The sequence below is a fragment of the Prinia subflava genome, chromosome 11 (genome assembly GCF_021018805.1).
Source record: "Prinia subflava isolate CZ2003 ecotype Zambia chromosome 11, Cam_Psub_1.2, whole genome shotgun sequence".
NCBI lineage: Eukaryota > Metazoa > Chordata > Aves > Passeriformes > Cisticolidae > Prinia > Prinia subflava.
In genome coordinates, this window is record NC_086257.1 from 6,460,701 (window position 1) to 6,482,992 (window position 22,292).

Here is a 22,292-nt window from a genome sequence, read left to right on the forward strand (position 1 = left end):
CGACACGCGGCCGCCACAAGCCAGCAAAAGATGCCTACAGCACCCGGTATTCCCAGGCGGTCTCCCATCCAAGTACTAACCGGGCCCGACCCTACTTAGCTTCCGAGATCAGACGAGATCGGGCGTTCTCAGGGTGGTATGGCCGTAGGCACCTCCCAGCCCCTCGCCACCGCTCTCCAACACACACCACCGCCCTCCCGCCCTGCCCAGAAACCTCACCAGAGCCCACACGCAACACGCGCCTCGCCAAGGCAACGCCACAACCTTCAGCCTCGCCCCACACCTCACAATGCTCACAGGGCCCTCAAGGCTCACTTCCAGGCATCCGTGCCCCTGCCTTCCGTCCCCTCCACGCGCCTGCCAAACCAAAACGGGGCACCGCCGGCCCACTCGCCAACACGCACCAAAAAACACCATGCCACAAGCCAGCAAAAGATGCCTACAGCACCCGGTATTCCCAGGCGGTCTCCCATCCAAGTACTAACCGGGCCCGACCCTGCTTAGCTTCCGAGATCAGACGAGATCGGGCGTTCTCAGGGTGGTATGGCCGTAGGCACCTCCCAGCCCCTCGCCACCGCTCTCCAACACACACCACCGCCCTCCCGCCCTGCCCAGAAACCTCACCAGAGCCCACACGCAACACGCGCCTCGCCAAGGCAACGCCACAACCTTCAGCCATGCCCCACACCTCACAATGCTCGCAGAGCCCCCAAGGCTCACACGCCGCTCAAGGCATCCGTGCCCCTGCCTTCCTGGCCCCCTACGTGGCGGCCAAAGAAAAACCAGGGCAACGCAGGCCCACTTGCCAACGCACACCAAAAAACACGACGACACGCGGCCGCCACAAGCCAGCAAAAGATGCCTACAGCACCCGGTATTCCCAGGCGGTCTCCCATCCAAGTACTAACCGGGCCCGACCCTGCTTAGCTTCCGAGATCAGACGAGATCGGGCGTTCTCAGGGTGGTATGGCCGTAGGCACCTCCCAGCCCCTCGCCACCGCTCTCCAACACACACCACCGCCCTCCCGCCCTGCCCAGAAACCTCACCAGAGCCCACACGCAACACGCGCCTCGCCAAGGCAACGCCACAACCTTCAGCCATGCCCCACACCTCACAATGCTCGCAGAGCCCCCAAGGCTCACACGCCGCTCAAGGCGTCCGTGCCCCTGCCTTCCTGGCCCCCTACGTGGCGGCCAAAGAAAAACCAGGGCAACGCAGGCCCACTTGCCAACGCACACCAAAAAACACGACGACACGCGGCCGCCACAAGCCAGCAAAAGATGCCTACAGCACCCGGTATTCCCAGGCGGTCTCCCATCCAAGTACTAACCGGGCCCGACCCTGCTTAGCTTCCGAGATCAGACGAGATCGGGCGTTCTCAGGGTGGTATGGCCGTAGGCACCTCCCAGCCCCTCGCCACCGCTCTCCAACACACACCACCGCCCTCCCGCCCTGCCCAGAAACCTCACCAGAGCCCGCACACAACACGCGCCTCGCCAAGGCAACGCCACAACCTTCAGCCATGCCCCACACCTCACAATGCTCGCAGGGCCCCCAAGGCTCACACGCCGCTCAAGGCGTCCGTGCCCCTGCCTTCCTGGCCCCCTACGTGGCGGCCAAAGAAAAACCAGGGCAACGCAGGCCCACTTGCCAACGCACACCAAAAAACACGACGACACGCGGCCGCCACAAGCCAGCAAAAGATGCCTACAGCACCCGGTATTCCCAGGCGGTCTCCCATCCAAGTACTAACCGGGCCCGACCCTGCTTAGCTTCCGAGATCAGACGAGATCGGGCGTTCTCAGGGTGGTATGGCCGTAGGCACCTCCCAGCCCCTCGCCACCGCTCTCCAACACACACCACCGCCCTCCCGCCCTGCCCAGAAACCTCACCAGAGCCCACACGCAACACGCGCCTCGCCAAGGCAACGCCACAACCTTCAGCCTCGCCCCACACCTCACAATGCTCACAGGGCCCTCAACGCTCACTTCCAGGCATCCGTGCCCCTGCCTTCCGTCCCCTCCACGCGCCTGCCAAACCAAAACGGGGCACCGCCGGCCCACTCGCCAACACGCACCAAAAAACACCATGCCACAAGCCAGCAAAAGATGCCTACAGCACCCGGTATTCCCAGGCGGTCTCCCATCCAAGTACTAACCGGGCCCGACCCTGCTTAGCTTCCGAGATCAGACGAGATCGGGCGTTCTCAGGGTGGTATGGCCGTAGGCACCTCCCAGCCCCTCGCCACCGCTCTCCAACACACACCACCGCCCTCCCGCCCTGCCCAGAAACCTCACCAGAGCCCACACGCAACACGCGCCTCGCCAAGGCAACGCCACAACCTTCAGCCATGCCCCACACCTCACAATGCTCGCAGAGCCCCCAAGGCTCACACGCCGCTCAAGGCGTCCGTGCCCCTGCCTTCCTGGCCCCCTACGTGGCGGCCAAAGAAAAACCAGGGCAACGCAGGCCCACTTGCCAACGCACACCAAAAAACACGACGACACGCGGCCGCCACAAGCCAGCAAAAGATGCCTACAGCACCCGGTATTCCCAGGCGGTCTCCCATCCAAGTACTAACCGGGCCCGACCCTGCTTAGCTTCCGAGATCAGACGAGATCGGGCGTTCTCAGGGTGGTATGGCCGTAGGCACCTCCCAGCCCCTCGCCACCGCTCTCCAACACACACCACCGCCCTCCCGCCCTGCCCAGAAACCTCACCAGAGCCCGCACACAACACGCGCCTCGCCAAGGCAACGCCACAACCTTCAGCCATGCCCCACACCTCACAATGCTCGCAGGGCCCCCAAGGCTCACACGCCGCTCAAGGCGTCCGTGCCCCTGCCTTCCTGGCCCCCTACGTGGCGGCCAAAGAAAAACCAGGGCAACGCAGGCCCACTTGCCAACGCACACCAAAAAACACGACGACACGCGGCCGCCACAAGCCAGCAAAAGATGCCTACAGCACCCGGTATTCCCAGGCGGTCTCCCATCCAAGTACTAACCGGGCCCGACCCTGCTTAGCTTCCGAGATCAGACGAGATCGGGCGTTCTCAGGGTGGTATGGCCGTAGGCACCTCCCAGCCCCTCGCCACCGCTCTCCAACACACACCACCGCCCTCCCGCCCTGCCCAGAAACCTCACCAGAGCCCACACGCAACACGCGCCTCGCCAAGGCAACGCCACAACCTTCAGCCTCGCCCCACACCTCACAATGCTCACAGGGCCCTCAAGGCTCACTTCCAGGCATCCGTGCCCCTGCCTTCCGTCCCCTCCACGCGCCTGCCAAACCAAAACGGGGCACCGCCGGCCCACTCGCCAACACGCACCAAAAAACACCATGCCACAAGCCAGCAAAAGATGCCTACAGCACCCGGTATTCCCAGGCGGTCTCCCATCCAAGTACTAACCGGGCCCGACCCTGCTTAGCTTCCGAGATCAGACGAGATCGGGCGTTCTCAGGGTGGTATGGCCGTAGGCACCTCCCAGCCCCTCGCCACCGCTCTCCAACACACACCACCGCCCTCCCGCCCTGCCCAGAAACCTCACCAGAGCCCGCACACAACACGCGCCTCGCCAAGGCAACGCCACAACCTTCAGCCATGCCCCACACCTCACAATGCTCGCAGGGCCCCCAAGGCTCACACGCCGCTCAAGGCGTCCGTGCCCCTGCCTTCCTGGCCCCCTACGTGGCGGCCAAAGAAAAACCAGGGCAACGCAGGCCCACTTGCCAACGCACACCAAAAAACACGACGACACGCGGCCGCCACAAGCCAGCAAAAGATGCCTACAGCACCCGGTATTCCCAGGCGGTCTCCCATCCAAGTACTAACCGGGCCCGACCCTGCTTAGCTTCCGAGATCAGACGAGATCGGGCGTTCTCAGGGTGGTATGGCCGTAGGCACCTCCCAGCCCCTCGCCACCGCTCTCCAACACACACCACCGCCCTCCCGCCCTGCCCAGAAACCTCACCAGAGCCCACACGCAACACGCGCCTCGCCAAGGCAACGCCACAACCTTCAGCCTCGCCCCACACCTCACAATGCTCACAGGGCCCTCAAGGCTCACTTCCAGGCATCCGTGCCCCTGCCTTCCGTCCCCTCCACGCGCCTGCCAAACCAAAACGGGGCACCGCCGGCCCACTCGCCAACACGCACCAAAAAACACCATGCCACAAGCCAGCAAAAGATGCCTACAGCACCCGGTATTCCCAGGCGGTCTCCCATCCAAGTACTAACCGGGCCCGACCCTGCTTAGCTTCCGAGATCAGACGAGATCGGGCGTTCTCAGGGTGGTATGGCCGTAGGCACCTCCCAGCCCCTCGCCACCGCTCTCCAACACACACCACCGCCCTCCCGCCCTGCCCAGAAACCTCACCAGAGCCCACACGCAACACGCGCCTCGCCAAGGCAACGCCACAACCTTCAGCCATGCCCCACACCTCACAATGCTCGCAGAGCCCCCAAGGCTCACACGCCGCTCAAGGCGTCCGTGCCCCTGCCTTCCTGGCCCCCTACGTGGCGGCCAAAGAAAAACCAGGGCAACGCAGGCCCACTTGCCAACGCACACCAAAAAACACGACGACACGCGGCCGCCACAAGCCAGCAAAAGATGCCTACAGCACCCGGTATTCCCAGGCGGTCTCCCATCCAAGTACTAACCGGGCCCGACCCTGCTTAGCTTCCGAGATCAGACGAGATCGGGCGTTCTCAGGGTGGTATGGCCGTAGGCACCTCCCAGCCCCTCGCCACCGCTCTCCAACACACACCACCGCCCTCCCGCCCTGCCCAGAAACCTCACCAGAGCCCACACGCAACACGCGCCTCGCCAAGGCAACGCCACAACCTTCAGCCATGCCCCACACCTCACAATGCTCGCAGAGCCCCCAAGGCTCACACGCCGCTCAAGGCGTCCGTGCCCCTGCCTTCCTGGCCCCCTACGTGGCGGCCAAAGAAAAACCAGGGCAACGCAGGCCCACTTGCCAACGCACACCAAAAAACACGACGACACGCGGCCGCCACAAGCCAGCAAAAGATGCCTACAGCACCCGGTATTCCCAGGCGGTCTCCCATCCAAGTACTAACCGGGCCCGACCCTGCTTAGCTTCCGAGATCAGACGAGATCGGGCGTTCTCAGGGTGGTATGGCCGTAGGCACCTCCCAGCCCCTCGCCACCGCTCTCCAACACACACCACCACCGCCCTCCCGCCCTGCCCAGAAACCTCACCAGAGCCCGCACACAACACGCGCCTCGCCAAGGCAACGCCACAACCTTCAGCCATGCCCCACACCTCACAATGCTCGCAGAGCCCCCAAGGCTCACACGCCGCTCAAGGCGTCCGTGCCCCTGCCTTCCTGGCCCCCTACGTGGCGGCCAAAGAAAAACCAGGGCAACGCAGGCCCACTTGCCAACGCACACCAAAAAACACGACGACACGCGGCCGCCACAAGCCAGCAAAAGATGCCTACAGCACCCGGTATTCCCAGGCGGTCTCCCATCCAAGTACTAACCGGGCCCGACCCTGCTTAGCTTCCGAGATCAGACGAGATCGGGCGTTCTCAGGGTGGTATGGCCGTAGGCACCTCCCAGCCCCTCGCCACCCGCTCTCCAACACACACCACCGCCCTCCCGCCCTGCCCAGAAACCTCACCAGAGCCCACACGCAACACGCGCCTCGCCAAGGCAACGCCACAACCTTCAGCCTCGCCCCACACCTCACAATGCTCACAGGGCCCTCAAGGCTCACTTCCAGGCATCCGTGCCCCTGCCTTCCGTCCCCTCCACGCGCCTGCCAAACCAAAACGGGGCACCGCCGGCCCACTCGCCAACACGCACCAAAAAACACCATGCCACAAGCCAGCAAAAGATGCCTACAGCACCCGGTATTCCCAGGCGGTCTCCCATCCAAGTACTAACCGGGCCCGACCCTGCTTAGCTTCCGAGATCAGACGAGATCGGGCGTTCTCAGGGTGGTATGGCCGTAGGCACCTCCCAGCCCCTCGCCACCGCTCTCCAACACACACCACCGCCCTCCCGCCCTGCCCAGAAACCTCACCAGAGCCCACACGCAACACGCGCCTCGCCAAGGCAACGCCACAACCTTCAGCCATGCCCCACCACCTCACAATGCTCGCAGAGCCCCCAAGGCTCACACGCCGCTCAAGGCGTCCGTGCCCCTGCCTTCCTGGCCCCCTACGTGGCGGCCAAAGAAAAACCAGGGCAACGCAGGCCCACTTGCCAACGCACACCAAAAAACACGACGACACGCGGCCGCCACAAGCCAGCAAAAGATGCCTACAGCACCCGGTATTCCCAGGCGGTCTCCCATCCAAGTACTAACCGGGCCCGACCCTGCTTAGCTTCCGAGATCAGACGAGATCGGGCGTTCTCAGGGTGGTATGGCCGTAGGCACCTCCCAGCCCCTCGCCACCGCTCTCCAACACACACCACCGCCCTCCCGCCCTGCCCAGAAACCTCACCAGAGCCCGCACACAACACGCGCCTCGCCAAGGCAACGCCACAACCTTCAGCCATGCCCCACACCTCACAATGCTCGCAGGGCCCCCAAGGCTCACACGCCGCTCAAGGCGTCCATGCCCCTGCCTTCCTGGCCCCCTACGTGGCGGCCAAAGAAAAACCAGGGCAACGCAGGCCCACTTGCCAACGCACACCAAAAAACACGACGACACGCGGCCGCCACAAGCCAGCAAAAGATGCCTACAGCACCCGGTATTCCCAGGCGGTCTCCCATCCAAGTACTAACCGGGCCCGACCCTGCTTAGCTTCCGAGATCAGACGAGATCGGGCGTTCTCAGGGTGGTATGGCCGTAGGCACCTCCCAGCCCCTCGCCACCGCTCTCCAACACACACCACCGCCCTCCCGCCCTGCCCAGAAACCTCACCAGAGCCCACACGCAACACGCGCCTCGCCAAGGCAACGCCACAACCTTCAGCCATGCCCCACACCTCACAATGCTCGCAGAGCCCCCAAGGCTCACACGCCGCTCAAGGCGTCCGTGCCCCTGCCTTCCTGGCCCCCTACGTGGCGGCCAAAGAAAAACCAGGGCAACGCAGGCCCACTTGCCAACGCACACCAAAAAACACGACGACACGCGGCCGCCACAAGCCAGCAAAAGATGCCTACAGCACCCGGTATTCCCAGGCGGTCTCCCATCCAAGTACTAACCGGGCCCGACCCTGCTTAGCTTCCGAGATCAGACGAGATCGGGCGTTCTCAGGGTGGTATGGCCGTAGGCACCTCCCAGCCCCTCGCCACCGCTCTCCAACACACACCACCGCCCTCCCGCCCTGCCCAGAAACCTCACCAGAGCCCGCACACAACACGCGCCTCGCCAAGGCAACGCCACAACCTTCAGCCATGCCCCACACCTCACAATGCTCGCAGGGCCCCCAAGGCTCACACGCCGCTCAAGGCGTCCATGCCCCTGCCTTCCTGGCCCCCTACGTGGCGGCCAAAGAAAAACCAGGGCAACGCAGGCCCACTTGCCAACGCACACCAAAAAACACGACGACACGCGGCCGCCACAAGCCAGCAAAAGATGCCTACAGCACCCGGTATTCCCAGGCGGTCTCCCATCCAAGTACTAACCGGGCCCGACCCTGCTTAGCTTCCGAGATCAGACGAGATCGGGCGTTCTCAGGGTGGTATGGCCGTAGGCACCTCCCAGCCCCTCGCCACCGCTCTCCAACACACACCACCGCCCTCCCGCCCTGCCCAGAAACCTCACCAGAGCCCACACGCAACACGCGCCTCGCCAAGGCAACGCCACAACCTTCAGCCATGCCCCACACCTCACAATGCTCGCAGAGCCCCCAAGGCTCACACGCCGCTCAAGGCGTCCGTGCCCCTGCCTTCCTGGCCCCCTACGTGGCGGCCAAAGAAAAACCAGGGCAACGCAGGCCCACTTGCCAACGCACACCAAAAAACACGACGACACGCGGCCGCCACAAGCCAGCAAAAGATGCCTACAGCACCCGGTATTCCCAGGCGGTCTCCCATCCAAGTACTAACCGGGCCCGACCCTGCTTAGCTTCCGAGATCAGACGAGATCGGGCGTTCTCAGGGTGGTATGGCCGTAGGCACCTCCCAGCCCCTCGCCACCGCTCTCCAACACACACCACCGCCCTCCCGCCCTGCCCAGAAACCTCACCAGAGCCCGCACACAACACGCGCCTCGCCAAGGCAACGCCACAACCTTCAGCCATGCCCCACACCTCACAATGCTCGCAGAGCCCCCAAGGCTCACACGCCGCTCAAGGCGTCCGTGCCCCTGCCTTCCTGGCCCCCTACGTGGCGGCCAAAGAAAAACCAGGGCAACGCAGGCCCACTTGCCAACGCACACCAAAAAACACGACGACACGCGGCCGCCACAAGCCAGCAAAAGATGCCTACAGCACCCGGTATTCCCAGGCGGTCTCCCATCCAAGTACTAACCGGGCCCGACCCTGCTTAGCTTCCGAGATCAGACGAGATCGGGCGTTCTCAGGGTGGTATGGCCGTAGGCACCTCCCAGCCCCTCGCCACCGCTCTCCAACACACACCACCGCCCTCCCGCCCTGCCCAGAAACCTCACCAGAGCCCACACGCAACACGCGCCTCGCCAAGGCAACGCCACAACCTTCAGCCTCGCCCCACACCTCACAATGCTCACAGGGCCCTCAAGGCTCACTTCCAGGCATCCGTGCCCCTGCCTTCCGTCCCCTCCACGCGCCTGCCAAACCAAAACGGGGCACCGCCGGCCCACTCGCCAACACGCACCAAAAAACACCATGCCACAAGCCAGCAAAAGATGCCTACAGCACCCGGTATTCCCAGGCGGTCTCCCATCCAAGTACTAACCGGGCCCGACCCTGCTTAGCTTCCGAGATCAGACGAGATCGGGCGTTCTCAGGGTGGTATGGCCGTAGGCACCTCCCAGCCCCTCGCCACCGCTCTCCAACACACACCACCGCCCTCCCGCCCTGCCCAGAAACCTCACCAGAGCCCACACGCAACACGCGCCTCGCCAAGGCAACGCCACAACCTTCAGCCATGCCCCACACCTCACAATGCTCGCAGAGCCCCCAAGGCTCACACGCCGCTCAAGGCGTCCGTGCCCCTGCCTTCCTGGCCCCCTACGTGGCGGCCAAAGAAAAACCAGGGCAACGCAGGCCCACTTGCCAACGCACACCAAAAAACACGACGACACGCGGCCGCCACAAGCCAGCAAAAGATGCCTACAGCACCCGGTATTCCCAGGCGGTCTCCCATCCAAGTACTAACCGGGCCCGACCCTGCTTAGCTTCCGAGATCAGACGAGATCGGGCGTTCTCAGGGTGGTATGGCCGTAGGCACCTCCCAGCCCCTCGCCACCGCTCTCCAACACACACCACCGCCCTCCCGCCCTGCCCAGAAACCTCACCAGAGCCCGCACACAACACGCGCCTCGCCAAGGCAACGCCACAACCTTCAGCCATGCCCCACACCTCACAATGCTCGCAGGGCCCCCAAGGCTCACACGCCGCTCAAGGCGTCCATGCCCCTGCCTTCCTGGCCCCCTACGTGGCGGCCAAAGAAAAACCAGGGCAACGCAGGCCCACTTGCCAACGCACACCAAAAAACACGACGACACGCGGCCGCCACAAGCCAGCAAAAGATGCCTACAGCACCCGGTATTCCCAGGCGGTCTCCCATCCAAGTACTAACCGGGCCCGACCCTGCTTAGCTTCCGAGATCAGACGAGATCGGGCGTTCTCAGGGTGGTATGGCCGTAGGCACCTCCCAGCCCCTCGCCACCGCTCTCCAACACACACCACCGCCCTCCCGCCCTGCCCAGAAACCTCACCAGAGCCCGCACACAACACGCGCCTCGCCAAGGCAACGCCACAACCTTCAGCCATGCCCCACACCTCACAATGCTCGCAGGGCCCCCAAGGCTCACACGCCGCTCAAGGCGTCCATGCCCCTGCCTTCCTGGCCCCCTACGTGGCGGCCAAAGAAAAACCAGGGCAACGCAGGCCCACTTGCCAACGCACACCAAAAAACACGACGACACGCGGCCGCCACAAGCCAGCAAAAGATGCCTACAGCACCCGGTATTCCCAGGCGGTCTCCCATCCAAGTACTAACCGGGCCCGACCCTGCTTAGCTTCCGAGATCAGACGAGATCGGGCGTTCTCAGGGTGGTATGGCCGTAGGCACCTCCCAGCCCCTCGCCACCGCTCTCCAACACACACCACCGCCCTCCCGCCCTGCCCAGAAACCTCACCAGAGCCCACACGCAACACGCGCCTCGCCAAGGCAACGCCACAACCTTCAGCCATGCCCCACACCTCACAATGCTCGCAGAGCCCCCAAGGCTCACACGCCGCTCAAGGCGTCCGTGCCCCTGCCTTCCTGGCCCCCTACGTGGCGGCCAAAGAAAAACCAGGGCAACGCAGGCCCACTTGCCAACGCACACCAAAAAACACGACGACACGCGGCCGCCACAAGCCAGCAAAAGATGCCTACAGCACCCGGTATTCCCAGGCGGTCTCCCATCCAAGTACTAACCGGGCCCGACCCTGCTTAGCTTCCGAGATCAGACGAGATCGGGCGTTCTCAGGGTGGTATGGCCGTAGGCACCTCCCAGCCCCTCGCCACCGCTCTCCAACACACACCACCGCCCTCCCGCCCTGCCCAGAAACCTCACCAGAGCCCACACGCAACACGCGCCTCGCCAAGGCAACACCACAACCTTCAGCCATGCCCCACACCTCACAATGCTCGCAGAGCCCCCAAGGCTCACACGCCGCTCAAGGCGTCCGTGCCCCTGCCTTCCTGGCCCCCTACGTGGCGGCCAAAGAAAAACCAGGGCAACGCAGGCCCACTTGCCAACGCACACCAAAAAACACGACGACACGCGGCCGCCACAAGCCAGCAAAAGATGCCTACAGCACCCGGTATTCCCAGGCGGTCTCCCATCCAAGTACTAACCGGGCCCGACCCTGCTTAGCTTCCGAGATCAGACGAGATCGGGCGTTCTCAGGGTGGTATGGCCGTAGGCACCTCCCAGCCCCTCGCCACCGCTCTCCAACACACACCACCGCCCTCCCGCCCTGCCCAGAAACCTCACCAGAGCCCGCACACAACACGCGCCTCGCCAAGGCAACGCCACAACCTTCAGCCATGCCCCACACCTCACAATGCTCGCAGGGCCCCCAAGGCTCACACGCCGCTCAAGGCATCCATGCCCCTGCCTTCCTGGCCCCCTACGTGGCGGCCAAAGAAAAACCAGGGCAACGCAGGCCCACTTGCCAACGCACACCAAAAAACACGACGACACGCGGCCGCCACAAGCCAGCAAAAGATGCCTACAGCACCCGGTATTCCCAGGCGGTCTCCCATCCAAGTACTAACCGGGCCCGACCCTGCTTAGCTTCCGAGATCAGACGAGATCGGGCGTTCTCAGGGTGGTATGGCCGTAGGCACCTCCCAGCCCCTCGCCACCGCTCTCCAACACACACCACCGCCCTCCCGCCCTGCCCAGAAACCTCACCAGAGCCCACACGCAACACGCGCCTCGCCAAGGCAACGCCACAACCCTCAGCCTCGCCCCACACCTCACAATGCTCACAGGGCCCTCAAGGCTCACTTCCAGGCATCCGTGCCCCTGCCTTCCGTCCCCTCCACGCGCCTGCCAAACCAAAACGGGGCACCGCCGGCCCACTCGCCAACACGCACCAAAAAACACCATGCCACAAGCCAGCAAAAGATGCCTACAGCACCCGGTATTCCCAGGCGGTCTCCCATCCAAGTACTAACCGGGCCCGACCCTGCTTAGCTTCCGAGATCAGACGAGATCGGGCGTTCTCAGGGTGGTATGGCCGTAGGCACCTCCCAGCCCCTCGCCACCGCTCTCCAACACACACCACCGCCCTCCCGCCCTGCCCAGAAACCTCACCAGAGCCCACACGCAACACGCGCCTCGCCAAGGCAACGCCACAACCTTCAGCCATGCCCCACACCTCACAATGCTCGCAGAGCCCCCAAGGCTCACACGCCGCTCAAGGCGTCCGTGCCCCTGCCTTCCTGGCCCCCTACGTGGCGGCCAAAGAAAAACCAGGGCAACGCAGGCCCACTTGCCAACGCACACCAAAAAACACGACGACACGCGGCCGCCACAAGCCAGCAAAAGATGCCTACAGCACCCGGTATTCCCAGGCGGTCTCCCATCCAAGTACTAACCGGGCCCGACCCTGCTTAGCTTCCGAGATCAGACGAGATCGGGCGTTCTCAGGGTGGTATGGCCGTAGGCACCTCCCAGCCCCTCGCCACCGCTCTCCAACACACACCACCGCCCTCCCGCCCTGCCCAGAAACCTCACCAGAGCCCGCACACAACACGCGCCTCGCCAAGGCAACGCCACAACCTTCAGCCATGCCCCACACCTCACAATGCTCGCAGGGCCCCCAAGGCTCACACGCCGCTCAAGGCGTCCATGCCCCTGCCTTCCTGGCCCCCTACGTGGCGGCCAAAGAAAAACCAGGGCAACGCAGGCCCACTTGCCAACGCACACCAAAAAACACGACGACACGCGGCCGCCACAAGCCAGCAAAAGATGCCTACAGCACCCGGTATTCCCAGGCGGTCTCCCATCCAAGTACTAACCGGGCCCGACCCTGCTTAGCTTCCGAGATCAGACGAGATCGGGCGTTCTCAGGGTGGTATGGCCGTAGGCACCTCCCAGCCCCTCGCCACCGCTCTCCAACACACACCACCGCCCTCCCGCCCTGCCCAGAAACCTCACCAGAGCCCACACGCAACACGCGCCTCGCCAAGGCAACGCCACAACCTTCAGCCATGCCCCACACCTCACAATGCTCGCAGAGCCCCCAAGGCTCACACGCCGCTCAAGGCGTCCGTGCCCCTGCCTTCCTGGCCCCCTACGTGGCGGCCAAAGAAAAACCAGGGCAACGCAGGCCCACTTGCCAACGCACACCAAAAAACACGACGACACGCGGCCGCCACAAGCCAGCAAAAGATGCCTACAGCACCCGGTATTCCCAGGCGGTCTCCCATCCAAGTACTAACCGGGCCCGACCCTGCTTAGCTTCCGAGATCAGACGAGATCGGGCGTTCTCAGGGTGGTATGGCCGTAGGCACCTCCCAGCCCCTCGCCACCGCTCTCCAACACACACCACCGCCCTCCCGCCCTGCCCAGAAACCTCACCAGAGCCCGCACACAACACGCGCCTCGCCAAGGCAACGCCACAACCTTCAGCCATGCCCCACACCTCACAATGCTCGCAGAGCCCCCAAGGCTCACACGCCGCTCAAGGCGTCCGTGCCCCTGCCTTCCTGGCCCCCTACGTGGCGGCCAAAGAAAAACCAGGGCAACGCAGGCCCACTTGCCAACGCACACCAAAAAACACGACGACACGCGGCCGCCACAAGCCAGCAAAAGATGCCTACAGCACCCGGTATTCCCAGGCGGTCTCCCATCCAAGTACTAACCGGGCCCGACCCTGCTTAGCTTCCGAGATCAGACGAGATCGGGCGTTCTCAGGGTGGTATGGCCGTAGGCACCTCCCAGCCCCTCGCCACCGCTCTCCAACACACACCACCGCCCTCCCGCCCTGCCCAGAAACCTCACCAGAGCCCACACGCAACACGCGCCTCGCCAAGGCAACGCCACAACCTTCAGCCTCGCCCCACACCTCACAATGCTCACAGGGCCCTCAAGGCTCACTTCCAGGCATCCGTGCCCCTGCCTTCCGTCCCCTCCACGCGCCTGCCAAACCAAAACGGGGCACCGCCGGCCCACTCGCCAACACGCACCAAAAAACACCATGCCACAAGCCAGCAAAAGATGCCTACAGCACCCGGTATTCCCAGGCGGTCTCCCATCCAAGTACTAACCGGGCCCGACCCTGCTTAGCTTCCGAGATCAGACGAGATCGGGCGTTCTCAGGGTGGTATGGCCGTAGGCACCTCCCAGCCCCTCGCCACCGCTCTCCAACACACACCACCGCCCTCCCGCCCTGCCCAGAAACCTCACCAGAGCCCACACGCAACACGCGCCTCGCCAAGGCAACGCCACAACCTTCAGCCATGCCCCACACCTCACAATGCTCGCAGAGCCCCCAAGGCTCACACGCCGCTCAAGGCGTCCGTGCCCCTGCCTTCCTGGCCCCCTACGTGGCGGCCAAAGAAAAACCAGGGCAACGCAGGCCCACTTGCCAACGCACACCAAAAAACACGACGACACGCGGCCGCCACAAGCCAGCAAAAGATGCCTACAGCACCCGGTATTCCCAGGCGGTCTCCCATCCAAGTACTAACCGGGCCCGACCCTGCTTAGCTTCCGAGATCAGACGAGATCGGGCGTTCTCAGGGTGGTATGGCCGTAGGCACCTCCCAGCCCCTCGCCACCGCTCTCCAACACACACCACCGCCCTCCCGCCCTGCCCAGAAACCTCACCAGAGCCCACACGCAACACGCGCCTCGCCAAGGCAACGCCACAACCTTCAGCCATGCCCCACACCTCACAATGCTCGCAGAGCCCCCAAGGCTCACACGCCGCTCAAGGCGTCCGTGCCCCTGCCTTCCTGGCCCCCTACGTGGCGGCCAAAGAAAAACCAGGGCAACGCAGGCCCACTTGCCAACGCACACCAAAAAACACGACGACACGCGGCCGCCACAAGCCAGCAAAAGATGCCTACAGCACCCGGTATTCCCAGGCGGTCTCCCATCCAAGTACTAACGGGCCCGACCCTGCTTAGCTTCCGAGATCAGACGAGATCGGGCGTTCTCAGGGTGGTATGGCCGTAGGCACCTCCCAGCCCCTCGCCACCGCTCTCCAACACACACCACCGCCCTCCCCGCCCTGCCCAGAAACCTCACCAGAGCCCACACGCAACACGCGCCTCGCCAAGGCAACGCCACAACCTTCAGCCATGCCCCACACCTCACAATGCTCGCAGAGCCCCCAAGGCTCACACGCCGCTCAAGGCGTCCGTGCCCCTGCCTTCCTGGCCCCCTACGTGGCGGCCAAAGAAAAACCAGGGCAACGCAGGCCCACTTGCCAACGCACACCAAAAAACACGACGACACGCGGCCGCCACAAGCCAGCAAAAGATGCCTACAGCACCCGGTATTCCCAGGCGGTCTCCCATCCAAGTACTAACCGGGCCCGACCCTGCTTAGCTTCCGAGATCAGACGAGATCGGGCGTTCTCAGGGTGGTATGGCCGTAGGCACCTCCCAGCCCCTCGCCACCGCTCTCCAACACACACCACCGCCCTCCCGCCCTGCCCAGAAACCTCACCAGAGCCCGCACACAACACGCGCCTCGCCAAGGCAACGCCACAACCTTCAGCCATGCCCCACACCTCACAATGCTCGCAGGGCCCCCAAGGCTCACACGCCGCTCAAGGCGTCCATGCCCCTGCCTTCCTGGCCCCCTACGTGGCGGCCAAAGAAAAACCAGGGCAACGCAGGCCCACTTGCCAACGCACACCAAAAAACACGACGACACGCGGCCGCCACAAGCCAGCAAAAGATGCCTACAGCACCCGGTATTCCCAGGCGGTCTCCCATCCAAGTACTAACCGGGCCCGACCCTGCTTAGCTTCCGAGATCAGACGAGATCGGGCGTTCTCAGGGTGGTATGGCCGTAGGCACCTCCCAGCCCCTCGCCACCGCTCTCCAACACACACCACCGCCCTCCCGCCCTGCCCAGAAACCTCACCAGAGCCCACACGCAACACGCGCCTCGCCAAGGCAACGCCACAACCTTCAGCCATGCCCCACACCTCACAATGCTCGCAGAGCCCCCAAGGCTCACACGCCGCTCAAGGCGTCCGTGCCCCTGCCTTCCTGGCCCCCTACGTGGCGGCCAAAGAAAAACCAGGGCAACGCAGGCCCACTTGCCAACGCACACCAAAAAACACGACGACACGCGGCCGCCACAAGCCAGCAAAAGATGCCTACAGCACCCGGTATTCCCAGGCGGTCTCCCATCCAAGTACTAACCGGGCCCGACCCTGCTTAGCTTCCGAGATCAGACGAGATCGGGCGTTCTCAGGGTGGTATGGCCGTAGGCACCTCCCAGCCCCTCGCCACCGCTCTCCAACACACACCACCGCCCTCCCCGCCCTGCCCAGAAACCTCACCAGAGCCCGCACACAACACGCGCCTCGCCAAGGCAACGCCACAACCTTCAGCCATGCCCCACACCTCACAATGCTCGCAGAGCCCCCAAGGCTCACACGCCGCTCAAGGCGTCCGTGCCCCTGCCTTCCTGGCCCCCTACGTGGCGGCCAAAGAAAAACCAGGGCAACGCAGGCCCACTTGCCAACGCACACCAAAAAACACGACGACACGCGGCCGCCACAAGCCAGCAAAAGATGCCTACAGCACCCGGTATTCCCAGGCGGTCTCCCATCCAAGTACTAACCGGGCCCGACCCTGCTTAGCTTCCGAGATCAGACGAGATCGGGCGTTCTCAGGGTGGTATGGCCGTAGGCACCTCCCAGCCCCTCGCCACCGCTCTCCAACACACACCACCGCCCTCCCGCCCTGCCCAGAAACCTCACCAGAGCCCACACGCAACACGCGCCTCGCCAAGGCAACGCCACAACCTTCAGCCTCGCCCCACACCTCACAATGCTCACAGGGCCCTCAAGGCTCACTTCCAGGCATCCGTGCCCCTGCCTTCCGTCCCCTCCACGCGCCTGCCAAACCAAAACGGGGCACCGCCGGCCCACTCGCCAACACGCACCAAAAAACACCATGCCACAAGCCAGCAAAAGATGCCTACAGCACCCGGTATTCCCAGGCGGTCTCCCATCCAAGTACTAACCGGGCCCGACCCTGCTTAGCTTCCGAGATCAGACGAGATCGGGCGTTCTCAGGGTGGTATGGCCGTAGGCACCTCCCAGCCCCTCGCCACCCGCTCTCCAACACACACCACCGCCCTCCCGCCCTGCCCAGAAACCTCACCAGAGCCCACACGCAACACGCGCCTCGCCAAGGCAACGCCACAACCTTCAGCCATGCCCCACACCTCACAATGCTCGCAGAGCCCCCAAGGCTCACACGCCGCTCAAGGCGTCCGTGCCCCTGCCTTCCTGGCCCCCTACGTGGCGGCCAAAGAAAAACCAGGGCAACGCAGGCCCACTTGCCAACGCACACCAAAAAACACGACGACACGCGGCCGCCACAAGCCAGCAAAAGATGCCTACAGCACCCGGTATTCCCAGGCGGTCTCCCATCCAAGTACTAACCGGGCCCGACCCTGCTTAGCTTCCGAGATCAGACGAGATCGGGCGTTCTCAGGGTGGTATGGCCGTAGGCACCTCCCAGCCCCTCGCCACCGCTCTCCAACACACACCACCGCCCTCCCGCCCTGCCCAGAAACCTCACCAGAGCCCGCACACAACACGCGCCTCGCCAAGGCAACGCCACAACCTTCAGCCATGCCCCACACCTCACAATGCTCGCAGGGCCCCCAAGGCTCACACGCCGCTCAAGGCGTCCATGCCCCTGCCTTCCTGGCCCCCTACGTGGCGGCCAAAGAAAAACCAGGGCAACGCAGGCCCACTTGCCAACGCACACCAAAAAACACGACGACACGCGGCCGCCACAAGCCAGCAAAAGATGCCTACAGCACCCGGTATTCCCAGGCGGTCTCCCATCCAAGTACTAACCGGGCCCGACCCTGCTTAGCTTCCGAGATCAGACGAGATCGGGCGTTCTCAGGGTGGTATGGCCGTAGGCACCTCCCAGCCCCTCGCCACCGCTCTCCAACACACACCACCGCCCTCCCGCCCTGCCCCAGAAACCTCACCAGAGCCCACACGCAACACGCGCCTCGCCAAGGCAAACGCCACAACCTTCAGCCATGCCCCACACCTCACAATGCTCGCAGAGCCCCCAAGGCTCACACGCCGCTCAAGGCGTCCGTGCCCCTGCCTTCCTGGCCCCCTACGTGGCGGCCAAAGAAAAACCAGGGCAACGCAGGCCCACTTGCCAACGCACACCAAAAAACACGACGACACGCGGCCGCCACAAGCCAGCAAAAGATGCCTACAGCACCCGGTATTCCCAGGCGGTCTCCCATCCAAGTACTAACCGGGCCCGACCCTGCTTAGCTTCCGAGATCAGACGAGATCGGGCGTTCTCAGGGTGGTATGGCCGTAGGCACCTCCCAGCCCCTCGCCACCGCTCTCCAACACACACCACCGCCCTCCCCGCCCTGCCCAGAAACCTCACCAGAGCCCGCACACAACACGCGCCTCGCCAAGGCAACGCCACAACCTTCAGCCATGCCCCACACCTCACAATGCTCGCAGGGCCCCCAAGGCTCACACGCCGCTCAAGGCGTCCATGCCCCTGCCTTCCTGGCCCCCTACGTGGCGGCCAAAGAAAAACCAGGGCAACGCAGGCCCACTTGCCAACGCACACCAAAAAACACGACGACACGCGGCCCGCCACAAGCCAGCAAAAGATGCCTACAGCACCCGGTATTCCCAGGCGGTCTCCCATCCAAGTACTAACCGGGCCCGACCCTGCTTAGCTTCCGAGATCAGACGAGATCGGGCGTTCTCAGGGTGGTATGGCCGTAGGCACCTCCCAGCCCCTCGCCACCCGCTCTCCAACACACACCACCGCCCTCCCGCCCTGCCCAGAAACCTCACCAGAGCCCACACGCAACACGCGCCTCGCCAAGGCAACGCCACAACCTTCAGCCATGCCCCACACCTCACAATGCTCGCAGAGCCCCCAAGGCTCACACGCCGCTCAAGGCGTCCGTGCCCCTGCCTTCCTGGCCCCCTACGTGGCGGCCAAAGAAAAACCAGGGCAACGCAGGCCCACTTGCCAACGCACACCAAAAAACACGACGACACGCGGCCGCCACAAGCCAGCAAAAGATGCCTACAGCACCCGGTATTCCCAGGCGGTCTCCCATCCAAGTACTAACCGGGCCCGACCCTGCTTAGCTTCCGAGATCAGACGAGATCGGGCGTTCTCAGGGTGGTATGGCCGTAGGCACCTCCCAGCCCCTCGCCACCCGCTCTCCAACACACACCACCGCCCTCCCCGCCCTGCCCAGAAACCTCACCAGAGCCCACACGCAACACGCGCCTCGCCAAGGCAACGCCACAACCTTCAGCCATGCCCCACACCTCACAATGCTCGCAGAGCCCCCAAGGCTCACACGCCGCTTCAAGGCGTCCGTGCCCCTGCCTTCCTGGCCCCCTACGTGGCGGCCAAGAAAAACCAGGGCAACGCAGGCCCACTTGCCAACGCACACCAAAAAACACGACGACACGCGGCCGCCACAAGCCAGCAAAAGATGCCTACAGCACCCGGTATTCCCAGGCGGTCTCCCATCCAAGTACTAACCGGGCCCGACCCTGCTTAGCTTCCGAGATCAGACGAGATCGGGCGTTCTCAGGGTGGTATGGCCGTAGGCACCTCCCAGCCCCTCGCCACCGCTCTCCAACACACACCCACCGCCCTCCCCGCCCTGCCCAGAAACCTCACCAGAGCCCGCACCACAACACGCGCCTCGCCAAGGCAACGCCACAAACCTTCAGCCATGCCCCACACCTCACAATGCTCGCAGGGCCCCCAAGGCTCACACGCCGCTCAAGGCATCCATGCCCCTGCCTTCCTGGCCCCCTACGTGGCGGCCAAAGAAAAACCAGGGCAACGCAGGCCCACTTGCCAACGCACACCAAAAAACACGACGACACGCGGCCGCCACAAGCCAGCAAAAGATGCCTACAGCACCCGGTATTCCCAGGCGGTCTCCCATCCAAGTACTAACCGGGCCCGACCCTGCTTAGCTTCCGAGATCAGACGAGATCGGGCGTTCTCAGGGTGGTATGGCCGTAGGCACCTCCCAGCCCCTCGCCACCGCTCTCCAACACACACCACCGCCCTCCCGCCCTGCCCAGAAACCTCACCAGAGCCCACACGCAACACGCGCCTCGCCAAGGCAACGCCACAACCTTCAGCCTCGCCCCACACCTCACAATGCTCACAGGGCCCTCAACGCTCACTTCCAGGCATCCGTGCCCCTGCCTTCCGTCCCCTCCACGCGCCTGCCAAACCAAAACGGGGCACCGCCGGCCCACTCGCCAACACGCACCAAAAAACACCATGCCACAAGCCAGCAAAAGATGCCTACAGCACCCGGTATTCCCAGGCGGTCTCCCATCCAAGTACTAACCGGGCCCGACCCTGCTTAGCTTCCGAGATCAGACGAGATCGGGCGTTCTCAGGGTGGTATGGCCGTAGGCACCTCCCAGCCCCTCGCCACCGCTCTCCAACACACACCACCCGCCCTCCCGCCCTGCCCAGAAACCTCACCAGAGCCCACACGCAACACGCGCCTCGCCAAGGCAACGCCACAACCTTCAGCCATGCCCCACACCTCACAATGCTCGCAGAGCCCCCAAGGCTCACACGCCGCTCAAGGCGTCCATGCCCCCTGCCTTCCTGGCCCCCTACGTGGCGGCCAAAGAAAAACCAGGGCAACGCAGGCCCACTTGCCAACGCACACCAAAAAACACGACGACACGCGGCCGCCACAAGCCAGCAAAAGATGCCTACAGCACCCGGTATTCCCAGGCGGTCTCCCATCCAAGTACTAACCGGGCCCGACCCTGCTTAGCTTCCGAGATCAGACGAGATCGGGCGTTCTCAGGGTGGTATGGCCGTAGGCACCTCCCAGCCCCTCGCCACCCGCTCTCCAACACACACCACCGCCCTCCCGCCCTGCCCAGAAACCTCACCAGAGCCCACACGCAACACGCGCCTCGCCAAGGCAACGCCACAACCTTCAGCCATGCCCCACACCTCACAATGCTCGCAGAGCCCCCAAGGCTCACACGCCGCTCAAGGCGTCCGTGCCCCTGCCTTCCTGGCCCCCTACGTGGCGGCCAAAGAAAAACCAGGGCAACGCAGGCCCACTTGCCAACGCACACCAAAAAACACGACGACACGCGGCCGCCACAAGCCAGCAAAAGATGCCTACAGCACCCGGTATTCCCAGGCGGTCTCCCATCCAAGTACTAACCGGGCCCGACCCTGCTTAGCTTCCGAGATCAGACGAGATCGGGCGTTCTCAGGGTGGTATGGCCGTAGGCACCTCCCAGCCCCTCGCCACCGCTCTCCAACACACACCACCGCCCTCCCGCCCTGCCCAGAAACCTCACCAGAGCCCGCACACAACACGCGCCTCGCCAAGGCAACGCCACAACCTTCACCATGCCCCACACCTCACAATGCTCGCAGAGCCCCCAAGGCTCACACGCCGCTCAAGGCGTCCGTGCCCCTGCCTTCCTGGCCCCCTACGTGGCGGCCAAAGAAAAACCAGGGCAACGCAGGCCCACTTGCCAACGCACACCAAAAAACACGACGACACGCGGCCGCCACAAGCCAGCAAAAGATGCCTACAGCACCCGGTATTCCCAGGCGGTCTCCCATCCAAGTACTAACCGGGCCCGACCCTGCTTAGCTTCCGAGATCAGACGAGATCGGGCGTTCTCAGGGTGGTATGGCCGTAGGCACCTCCCAGCCCCTCGCCACCCCGCTCTCCAACACACACCACCGCCCTCCCGCCCTGCCCAGAAACCTCACCAGAGCCCACACGCAACACGCGCCTCGCCAAGGCAACGCCACAACCTTCAGCCTCGCCCCACACCTCACAATGCTCACAGGGCCCTCAAGGCTCACTTCCAGGCATCCGTGCCCCTGCCTTCCGTCCCCTCCACGCGCCTGCCAAACCAAAACGGGGCACCGCCGGCCCACTCGCCAACACGCACCAAAAAACACCATGCCACAAGCCAGCAAAAGATGCCTACAGCACCCGGTATTCCCAGGCGGTCTCCCATCCAAGTACTAACCGGGCCCGACCCTGCTTAGCTTCCGAGATCAGACGAGATCGGGCGTTCTCAGGGTGGTATGGCCGTAGGCACCTCCCAGCCCCTCGCCACCGCTCTCCAACACACACCACCGCCCTCCCCGCCCTGCCCAGAAACCTCACCAGAGCCCACACGCAACACGCGCCTCGCCAAGGCAACGCCACAACCTTCAGCCATGCCCCACACCTCACAATGCTCGCAGAGCCCCCAAGGCTCACACGCCGCTCAAGGCGTCCGTGCCCCTGCCTTCCTGGCCCCCTACGTGGCGGCCAAAGAAAAACCAGGGCAACGCAGGCCCACTTGCCAACGCACACCAAAAAACACGACGACACGCGGCCGCCACAAGCCAGCAAAAGATGCCTACAGCACCCGGT

General features: G+C 64.1%; 53 non-coding genes across 53 annotated transcripts; all 53 read right to left on the reverse strand.

Annotated features, from left to right (window-relative positions):
• Positions 1–31: 31 nt before the first annotated feature.
• On the reverse strand, positions 32–150 carry LOC134556573 (5S ribosomal RNA). Its single transcript, XR_010081863.1, has one exon. It is a non-coding gene; the product is annotated as a 5S ribosomal RNA (ribosomal RNA).
• Positions 151–436: 286 nt separating this feature from the next.
• LOC134556460 (5S ribosomal RNA) lies at positions 437–555 on the reverse strand. The gene has a single exon (XR_010081754.1). It is a non-coding gene; the product is annotated as a 5S ribosomal RNA (ribosomal RNA).
• Positions 556–859: 304 nt separating this feature from the next.
• Positions 860–978, reverse strand: LOC134556462 (5S ribosomal RNA). Its single transcript, XR_010081756.1, has one exon. It is a non-coding gene; the product is annotated as a 5S ribosomal RNA (ribosomal RNA).
• A 304-nt stretch (positions 979–1,282) lies between these two features.
• Positions 1,283–1,401, reverse strand: LOC134556463 (5S ribosomal RNA). Its single transcript, XR_010081757.1, has one exon. It is a non-coding gene; the product is annotated as a 5S ribosomal RNA (ribosomal RNA).
• Positions 1,402–1,705: 304 nt separating this feature from the next.
• Positions 1,706–1,824, reverse strand: LOC134556464 (5S ribosomal RNA). The gene has a single exon (XR_010081758.1). It is a non-coding gene; the product is annotated as a 5S ribosomal RNA (ribosomal RNA).
• A 286-nt stretch (positions 1,825–2,110) lies between these two features.
• Positions 2,111–2,229, reverse strand: LOC134556465 (5S ribosomal RNA). The gene has a single exon (XR_010081759.1). It is a non-coding gene; the product is annotated as a 5S ribosomal RNA (ribosomal RNA).
• Positions 2,230–2,533: 304 nt separating this feature from the next.
• Positions 2,534–2,652, reverse strand: LOC134556466 (5S ribosomal RNA). The gene has a single exon (XR_010081760.1). It is a non-coding gene; the product is annotated as a 5S ribosomal RNA (ribosomal RNA).
• Positions 2,653–2,956: 304 nt separating this feature from the next.
• On the reverse strand, positions 2,957–3,075 carry LOC134556467 (5S ribosomal RNA). The gene has a single exon (XR_010081761.1). It is a non-coding gene; the product is annotated as a 5S ribosomal RNA (ribosomal RNA).
• A 286-nt stretch (positions 3,076–3,361) lies between these two features.
• On the reverse strand, positions 3,362–3,480 carry LOC134556468 (5S ribosomal RNA). Its single transcript, XR_010081762.1, has one exon. It is a non-coding gene; the product is annotated as a 5S ribosomal RNA (ribosomal RNA).
• Positions 3,481–3,784: 304 nt separating this feature from the next.
• Positions 3,785–3,903, reverse strand: LOC134556469 (5S ribosomal RNA). The gene has a single exon (XR_010081763.1). It is a non-coding gene; the product is annotated as a 5S ribosomal RNA (ribosomal RNA).
• Positions 3,904–4,189: 286 nt separating this feature from the next.
• Positions 4,190–4,308, reverse strand: LOC134556470 (5S ribosomal RNA). The gene has a single exon (XR_010081764.1). It is a non-coding gene; the product is annotated as a 5S ribosomal RNA (ribosomal RNA).
• A 304-nt stretch (positions 4,309–4,612) lies between these two features.
• LOC134556471 (5S ribosomal RNA) lies at positions 4,613–4,731 on the reverse strand. The gene has a single exon (XR_010081765.1). It is a non-coding gene; the product is annotated as a 5S ribosomal RNA (ribosomal RNA).
• A 304-nt stretch (positions 4,732–5,035) lies between these two features.
• On the reverse strand, positions 5,036–5,154 carry LOC134556473 (5S ribosomal RNA). Its single transcript, XR_010081767.1, has one exon. It is a non-coding gene; the product is annotated as a 5S ribosomal RNA (ribosomal RNA).
• A 307-nt stretch (positions 5,155–5,461) lies between these two features.
• Positions 5,462–5,580, reverse strand: LOC134556474 (5S ribosomal RNA). The gene has a single exon (XR_010081768.1). It is a non-coding gene; the product is annotated as a 5S ribosomal RNA (ribosomal RNA).
• Positions 5,581–5,867: 287 nt separating this feature from the next.
• Positions 5,868–5,986, reverse strand: LOC134556475 (5S ribosomal RNA). Its single transcript, XR_010081769.1, has one exon. It is a non-coding gene; the product is annotated as a 5S ribosomal RNA (ribosomal RNA).
• A 305-nt stretch (positions 5,987–6,291) lies between these two features.
• Positions 6,292–6,410, reverse strand: LOC134556476 (5S ribosomal RNA). The gene has a single exon (XR_010081770.1). It is a non-coding gene; the product is annotated as a 5S ribosomal RNA (ribosomal RNA).
• A 304-nt stretch (positions 6,411–6,714) lies between these two features.
• On the reverse strand, positions 6,715–6,833 carry LOC134556477 (5S ribosomal RNA). The gene has a single exon (XR_010081771.1). It is a non-coding gene; the product is annotated as a 5S ribosomal RNA (ribosomal RNA).
• A 304-nt stretch (positions 6,834–7,137) lies between these two features.
• Positions 7,138–7,256, reverse strand: LOC134556479 (5S ribosomal RNA). Its single transcript, XR_010081773.1, has one exon. It is a non-coding gene; the product is annotated as a 5S ribosomal RNA (ribosomal RNA).
• Positions 7,257–7,560: 304 nt separating this feature from the next.
• Positions 7,561–7,679, reverse strand: LOC134556480 (5S ribosomal RNA). Its single transcript, XR_010081774.1, has one exon. It is a non-coding gene; the product is annotated as a 5S ribosomal RNA (ribosomal RNA).
• Positions 7,680–7,983: 304 nt separating this feature from the next.
• LOC134556481 (5S ribosomal RNA) lies at positions 7,984–8,102 on the reverse strand. Its single transcript, XR_010081775.1, has one exon. It is a non-coding gene; the product is annotated as a 5S ribosomal RNA (ribosomal RNA).
• A 304-nt stretch (positions 8,103–8,406) lies between these two features.
• LOC134556482 (5S ribosomal RNA) lies at positions 8,407–8,525 on the reverse strand. The gene has a single exon (XR_010081776.1). It is a non-coding gene; the product is annotated as a 5S ribosomal RNA (ribosomal RNA).
• Positions 8,526–8,811: 286 nt separating this feature from the next.
• On the reverse strand, positions 8,812–8,930 carry LOC134556483 (5S ribosomal RNA). The gene has a single exon (XR_010081777.1). It is a non-coding gene; the product is annotated as a 5S ribosomal RNA (ribosomal RNA).
• Positions 8,931–9,234: 304 nt separating this feature from the next.
• On the reverse strand, positions 9,235–9,353 carry LOC134556485 (5S ribosomal RNA). Its single transcript, XR_010081779.1, has one exon. It is a non-coding gene; the product is annotated as a 5S ribosomal RNA (ribosomal RNA).
• A 304-nt stretch (positions 9,354–9,657) lies between these two features.
• On the reverse strand, positions 9,658–9,776 carry LOC134556486 (5S ribosomal RNA). The gene has a single exon (XR_010081780.1). It is a non-coding gene; the product is annotated as a 5S ribosomal RNA (ribosomal RNA).
• Positions 9,777–10,080: 304 nt separating this feature from the next.
• LOC134556487 (5S ribosomal RNA) lies at positions 10,081–10,199 on the reverse strand. The gene has a single exon (XR_010081781.1). It is a non-coding gene; the product is annotated as a 5S ribosomal RNA (ribosomal RNA).
• Positions 10,200–10,503: 304 nt separating this feature from the next.
• LOC134556488 (5S ribosomal RNA) lies at positions 10,504–10,622 on the reverse strand. Its single transcript, XR_010081782.1, has one exon. It is a non-coding gene; the product is annotated as a 5S ribosomal RNA (ribosomal RNA).
• Positions 10,623–10,926: 304 nt separating this feature from the next.
• LOC134556489 (5S ribosomal RNA) lies at positions 10,927–11,045 on the reverse strand. The gene has a single exon (XR_010081783.1). It is a non-coding gene; the product is annotated as a 5S ribosomal RNA (ribosomal RNA).
• A 304-nt stretch (positions 11,046–11,349) lies between these two features.
• LOC134556490 (5S ribosomal RNA) lies at positions 11,350–11,468 on the reverse strand. Its single transcript, XR_010081784.1, has one exon. It is a non-coding gene; the product is annotated as a 5S ribosomal RNA (ribosomal RNA).
• A 286-nt stretch (positions 11,469–11,754) lies between these two features.
• Positions 11,755–11,873, reverse strand: LOC134556491 (5S ribosomal RNA). The gene has a single exon (XR_010081785.1). It is a non-coding gene; the product is annotated as a 5S ribosomal RNA (ribosomal RNA).
• Positions 11,874–12,177: 304 nt separating this feature from the next.
• On the reverse strand, positions 12,178–12,296 carry LOC134556492 (5S ribosomal RNA). Its single transcript, XR_010081786.1, has one exon. It is a non-coding gene; the product is annotated as a 5S ribosomal RNA (ribosomal RNA).
• Positions 12,297–12,600: 304 nt separating this feature from the next.
• Positions 12,601–12,719, reverse strand: LOC134556493 (5S ribosomal RNA). Its single transcript, XR_010081787.1, has one exon. It is a non-coding gene; the product is annotated as a 5S ribosomal RNA (ribosomal RNA).
• A 304-nt stretch (positions 12,720–13,023) lies between these two features.
• LOC134556494 (5S ribosomal RNA) lies at positions 13,024–13,142 on the reverse strand. The gene has a single exon (XR_010081788.1). It is a non-coding gene; the product is annotated as a 5S ribosomal RNA (ribosomal RNA).
• Positions 13,143–13,446: 304 nt separating this feature from the next.
• LOC134556496 (5S ribosomal RNA) lies at positions 13,447–13,565 on the reverse strand. The gene has a single exon (XR_010081790.1). It is a non-coding gene; the product is annotated as a 5S ribosomal RNA (ribosomal RNA).
• Positions 13,566–13,851: 286 nt separating this feature from the next.
• Positions 13,852–13,970, reverse strand: LOC134556497 (5S ribosomal RNA). The gene has a single exon (XR_010081791.1). It is a non-coding gene; the product is annotated as a 5S ribosomal RNA (ribosomal RNA).
• A 304-nt stretch (positions 13,971–14,274) lies between these two features.
• Positions 14,275–14,393, reverse strand: LOC134556498 (5S ribosomal RNA). The gene has a single exon (XR_010081792.1). It is a non-coding gene; the product is annotated as a 5S ribosomal RNA (ribosomal RNA).
• A 304-nt stretch (positions 14,394–14,697) lies between these two features.
• LOC134556585 (5S ribosomal RNA) lies at positions 14,698–14,815 on the reverse strand. The gene has a single exon (XR_010081875.1). It is a non-coding gene; the product is annotated as a 5S ribosomal RNA (ribosomal RNA).
• A 305-nt stretch (positions 14,816–15,120) lies between these two features.
• Positions 15,121–15,239, reverse strand: LOC134556500 (5S ribosomal RNA). Its single transcript, XR_010081793.1, has one exon. It is a non-coding gene; the product is annotated as a 5S ribosomal RNA (ribosomal RNA).
• Positions 15,240–15,543: 304 nt separating this feature from the next.
• LOC134556501 (5S ribosomal RNA) lies at positions 15,544–15,662 on the reverse strand. The gene has a single exon (XR_010081794.1). It is a non-coding gene; the product is annotated as a 5S ribosomal RNA (ribosomal RNA).
• A 304-nt stretch (positions 15,663–15,966) lies between these two features.
• LOC134556502 (5S ribosomal RNA) lies at positions 15,967–16,085 on the reverse strand. The gene has a single exon (XR_010081795.1). It is a non-coding gene; the product is annotated as a 5S ribosomal RNA (ribosomal RNA).
• A 305-nt stretch (positions 16,086–16,390) lies between these two features.
• On the reverse strand, positions 16,391–16,509 carry LOC134556503 (5S ribosomal RNA). Its single transcript, XR_010081796.1, has one exon. It is a non-coding gene; the product is annotated as a 5S ribosomal RNA (ribosomal RNA).
• A 286-nt stretch (positions 16,510–16,795) lies between these two features.
• LOC134556504 (5S ribosomal RNA) lies at positions 16,796–16,914 on the reverse strand. Its single transcript, XR_010081797.1, has one exon. It is a non-coding gene; the product is annotated as a 5S ribosomal RNA (ribosomal RNA).
• A 305-nt stretch (positions 16,915–17,219) lies between these two features.
• On the reverse strand, positions 17,220–17,338 carry LOC134556505 (5S ribosomal RNA). The gene has a single exon (XR_010081798.1). It is a non-coding gene; the product is annotated as a 5S ribosomal RNA (ribosomal RNA).
• Positions 17,339–17,642: 304 nt separating this feature from the next.
• LOC134556506 (5S ribosomal RNA) lies at positions 17,643–17,761 on the reverse strand. The gene has a single exon (XR_010081799.1). It is a non-coding gene; the product is annotated as a 5S ribosomal RNA (ribosomal RNA).
• Positions 17,762–18,067: 306 nt separating this feature from the next.
• LOC134556508 (5S ribosomal RNA) lies at positions 18,068–18,186 on the reverse strand. The gene has a single exon (XR_010081801.1). It is a non-coding gene; the product is annotated as a 5S ribosomal RNA (ribosomal RNA).
• Positions 18,187–18,492: 306 nt separating this feature from the next.
• On the reverse strand, positions 18,493–18,611 carry LOC134556509 (5S ribosomal RNA). The gene has a single exon (XR_010081802.1). It is a non-coding gene; the product is annotated as a 5S ribosomal RNA (ribosomal RNA).
• Positions 18,612–18,916: 305 nt separating this feature from the next.
• On the reverse strand, positions 18,917–19,035 carry LOC134556511 (5S ribosomal RNA). Its single transcript, XR_010081803.1, has one exon. It is a non-coding gene; the product is annotated as a 5S ribosomal RNA (ribosomal RNA).
• A 306-nt stretch (positions 19,036–19,341) lies between these two features.
• On the reverse strand, positions 19,342–19,460 carry LOC134556512 (5S ribosomal RNA). The gene has a single exon (XR_010081804.1). It is a non-coding gene; the product is annotated as a 5S ribosomal RNA (ribosomal RNA).
• Positions 19,461–19,768: 308 nt separating this feature from the next.
• On the reverse strand, positions 19,769–19,887 carry LOC134556513 (5S ribosomal RNA). Its single transcript, XR_010081805.1, has one exon. It is a non-coding gene; the product is annotated as a 5S ribosomal RNA (ribosomal RNA).
• A 286-nt stretch (positions 19,888–20,173) lies between these two features.
• LOC134556514 (5S ribosomal RNA) lies at positions 20,174–20,292 on the reverse strand. The gene has a single exon (XR_010081806.1). It is a non-coding gene; the product is annotated as a 5S ribosomal RNA (ribosomal RNA).
• A 306-nt stretch (positions 20,293–20,598) lies between these two features.
• LOC134556515 (5S ribosomal RNA) lies at positions 20,599–20,717 on the reverse strand. Its single transcript, XR_010081807.1, has one exon. It is a non-coding gene; the product is annotated as a 5S ribosomal RNA (ribosomal RNA).
• A 305-nt stretch (positions 20,718–21,022) lies between these two features.
• LOC134556516 (5S ribosomal RNA) lies at positions 21,023–21,141 on the reverse strand. The gene has a single exon (XR_010081809.1). It is a non-coding gene; the product is annotated as a 5S ribosomal RNA (ribosomal RNA).
• Positions 21,142–21,444: 303 nt separating this feature from the next.
• LOC134556517 (5S ribosomal RNA) lies at positions 21,445–21,563 on the reverse strand. Its single transcript, XR_010081810.1, has one exon. It is a non-coding gene; the product is annotated as a 5S ribosomal RNA (ribosomal RNA).
• A 288-nt stretch (positions 21,564–21,851) lies between these two features.
• LOC134556518 (5S ribosomal RNA) lies at positions 21,852–21,970 on the reverse strand. The gene has a single exon (XR_010081811.1). It is a non-coding gene; the product is annotated as a 5S ribosomal RNA (ribosomal RNA).
• Positions 21,971–22,292: the final 322 nt, after the last annotated feature.